Source organism: Rhea pennata, unplaced genomic scaffold (genome assembly GCF_028389875.1).
Source record: "Rhea pennata isolate bPtePen1 unplaced genomic scaffold, bPtePen1.pri scaffold_26, whole genome shotgun sequence".
Taxonomy (NCBI): domain Eukaryota; kingdom Metazoa; phylum Chordata; class Aves; order Rheiformes; family Rheidae; genus Rhea; species Rhea pennata.
In genome coordinates this window covers 6367703-6371576 of record NW_026907677.1, presented here as the reverse complement: position 1 = coordinate 6371576, position 3874 = coordinate 6367703, and positions in this window count along the sequence as shown.

Sequence of the window (3874 nt, the reverse complement as noted above, 5' to 3'; positions counted from 1 at the left end):
CCGGGACAAACTGCGAGCCGGTGCCTCGCTTGCGCTTCTATCTGCCGGACTTGGAGATGGCCAGCGCGCACCTTCCCGCTGTGTGTGCTGCTGTCCGCAAACAGTCTCCAAACAAAGCAGGGAACTAAGGCATGAGAAGTAAGCGTCCCAGGAGGGAATCTGCCTGCGAGGGAAGCTGTGAAGCAGTTCCCTTGTTCCACTCGACACTTCCCTCACTCTTAGGCAAAGCCCATCTCAACTTGCTTGTAGGCGTGCCTCCGTGCTCAGAAACAGCCCTGTGGCAGGCAGGACAGTGAGAGATGTGTTCTGGGCATGCAGCATGCTGCTTCCCATGCCCGGGACAAACTGCGAGCCGGTGCCTCGCTTGCGCTTCTATCTGCCGAGACCTGGAGCCGATCAGACCGCACCTTCCCGCTGTGTGTGCTGCTGTCCGCAAACAGCCTCCAAACAAAGCAGGGCACTAAGGCATGAGAAGTAAGCGTCCCAGGAGGGAATCTGCCTGCGAGGGAAGCTGTGCAGCACATCCCTTGTTCCACTCGACACTTCCCTGACTCTTAGGCAAAGCCCATCTCAGCTGGCTTGTAGGCGAGCCTCCGTGCTCAGAAGCAGTCCCGTGGCAGGCAGGATACAGGGGGATGTGTTCTGGGCATGCAGCATGCTGCTTCCCATGCCCGGGACAAACTGCGAGCCGGTGCCTCGCTTGCGCTTCTATCTGCCGAGACTTGGAGCCGATCAGAGCGCACCTTCCCGCTGTGTGTGCTGCTGTCCGCAAACAGCCTCCAAACAAAGCAGGGCACTAAGGCATGAGAAGTAAGCGTCCCAGGAGGGAATCTGCCTGCGAGGGAAGCTGTGCAGCACATCCCTTGTTCCGCTCGCCACTTCCCTGACTCTTAGGCAAAGCCCATCTCAGCTGGCTTGTAGGCGTGCCTCCGTGCTCAGAAACAGCCCTGTGGCAGGCAGGACAGTGCGAGATGTGTTCTGGGCACGCAGCATGCTGCTTCCCATGCCCGGGACAAACTGCGAGCCGGTGCCTCGCTTGCGCTTCTATCTGCCGGACTTGGAGATGGCCAGCGCGCACCTTCCCGCTGTGTGTGCTGCTGTCCGCAAACAGTCTCCAAACAAAGCAGGGCACTAAGGCATGAGAAGTAAGCGTCCCAGGAGGGAATCTGCCTGCGAGGGAAGCTGTGAAGCAGTTCCCTTGTTCCACTCGACACTTCCCTCACTCTTAGGCAAAGTCCATCTCAACTTGCTTGTAGGCGTGCCTCCGTGCTCAGAAACAGCCCTGTGGCAGGCAGGACAGTGAGAGATGTGTTCTGGGCATGCAGCATGCTGCTTCCCATGCCCGGGACAAACTGCGAGCCGGTGCCTCGCTTGCGCTTCTATCTGCCGAGACCTGGAGCTGATCAGACCGCACCTTCCCGCTGTGTGTGCTGCTGTCCGCAAACAGCCTCCAAACAAAGCAGGGCACTAAGGCATGAGAAGTAAGCATCCCAGGAGGGAATCTGCCTGCGAGGGAAGCTGTGCAGCACATCCCTTGTTCCACTCGACACTTCCCTGACTCTTAGGCAAAGCCCATCTCAGCTGGCTTGTAGGCGAGCCTCCGTGCTCAGAAGCAGTCCCGTGGCAGGCAGGATACAGGGGGATGTATTCTGGGCACGCAGCATGCTGCTTCCCATGCCCGGGACAAACTGCGAGCCGGTGCCTCGCTTGCGCTTCTATCTGCCGAGACTTGGAGCCGATCAGAGCGCACCTTCCCGCTGTGTGTGCTGCTGTCCGCAAACAGCCTCCAAACAAAGCAGGGCACTAAGGCAAGAGAACTAAGCGTCCCAGGAGGGAATCTGCCTGCGAGGGAAGCTGTGCAGCACATCCCTTGTTCCGCTCGCCACTTCCCTGACTCTTAGGCAAAGCCCATCTCAGCTGGCTTGTAGGCGTGCCTCCGTGCTCAGAAACAGCCCTGTGGCAGGCAGGACAGTGCGAGATGTGTTCTGGGCACGCAGCATGCTGCTTCCCATGCCCGGGACAAACTGCGAGCCGGTGCCTCGCTTGCGCTTCTATCTGCCGGACTTGGAGATGGCCAGCGCGCACCTTCCCGCTGTGTGTGCTGCTGTCCGCAAACAGTCTCCAAACAAAGCAGGGAACTAAGGCATGAGAAGTAAGCGTCCCAGGAGGGAATCTGCCTGCGAGGGAAGCTGTGAAGCAGTTCCCTTGTTCCACTCGACACTTCCCTCACTCTTAGGCAAAGCCCATCTCAACTTGCTTGTAGGCGTGCCTCCGTGCTCAGAAACAGCCCTGTGGCAGGCAGGACAGTGAGAGATGTGTTCTGGGCATGCAGCATGCTGCTTCCCATGCCCGGGACAAACTGCGAGCCGGTGCCTCGCTTGCGCTTCTATCTGCCGAGACCTGGAGCCGATCAGACCGCACCTTCCCGCTGTGTGTGCTGCTGTCCGCAAACAGCCTCCAAACAAAGCAGGGCACTAAGGCATGAGAAGTAAGCGTCCCAGGAGGGAATCTGCCTGCGAGGGAAGCTGTGCAGCACATCCCTTGTTCCACTCGACACTTCCCTGACTCTTAGGCAAAGCCCATCTCAGCTGGCTTGTAGGCGAGCCTCCGTGCTCAGAAGCAGTCCCGTGGCAGGCAGGATACAGGGGGATGTGTTCTGGGCATGCAGCATGCTGCTTCCCATGCCCGGGACAAACTGCGAGCCGGTGCCTCGCTTGCGCTTCTATCTGCCGAGACTTGGAGCCGATCAGAGCGCACCTTCCCGCTGTGTGTGCTGCTGTCCGCAAACAGCCTCCAAACAAAGCAGGGCACTAAGGCATGAGAAGTAAGCGTCCCAGGAGGGAATCTGCCTGCGAGGGAAGCTGTGCAGCACATCCCTTGTTCCGCTCGCCACTTCCCTGACTCTTAGGCAAAGCCCATCTCAGCTGGCTTGTAGGCGTGCCTCCGTGCTCAGAAACAGCCCTGTGGCAGGCAGGACAGTGCGAGATGTGTTCTGGGCACGCAGCATGCTGCTTCCCATGCCCGGGACAAACTGCGAGCCGGTGCCTCGCTTGCGCTTCTATCTGCCGGACTTGGAGATGGCCAGCGCGCACCTTCCCGCTGTGTGTGCTGCTGTCCGCAAACAGTCTCCAAACAAAGCAGGGCACTAAGGCAAGAGAACTAAGCGCCCCAGGAGGGAATCTGCCTGCGAGGGAAGCTGTGAAGCAGTTCCCTTGTTCCACTCGACACTTCCCTCACTCTTAGGCAAAGCCCATCTCAACTTGCTTGTAGGCGTGCCTCCGTGCTCAGAAACAGCCCTGTGGCAGGCAGGACAGTGAGAGATGTGTTCTGGGCATGCAGCATGCTGCTTCCCATGCCCGGGACAAACTGCGAGCCGGTGCCTCGCTTGCGCTTCTATCTGCCGAGACCTGGAGCCGATCAGACCGCACCTTCCCGCTGTGTGTGCTGCTGTCCGCAAACAGCCTCCAAACAAAGCAGGGCACTAAGGCATGAGAAGTAAGCGTCCCAGGAGGGAATCTGCCTGCGAGGGAAGCTGTGCAGCACATCCCTTGTTCCACTCGACACTTCCCTGACTCTTAGGCAAAGCCCATCTCAGCTGGCTTGTAGGCGAGCCTCCGTGCTCAGAAGCAGTCCCGTGGCAGGCAGGATACAGGGGGATGTGTTCTGGGCATGCAGCATGCTGCTTCCCATGCCCGGGACAAACTGCGAGCCGGTGCCTCGCTTGCGCTTCTATCTGCCGAGACTTGGAGCCGATCAGAGTGCACCTTCCCGCTGTGTGTGCTGCTGTCCGCAAACAGCCTCCAAACAAAGCAGGGCACTAAGGCATGAGAAGTAAGCGTCCCAGGAGGGAATCTGCCTGCGAGGGAAGCTGTGC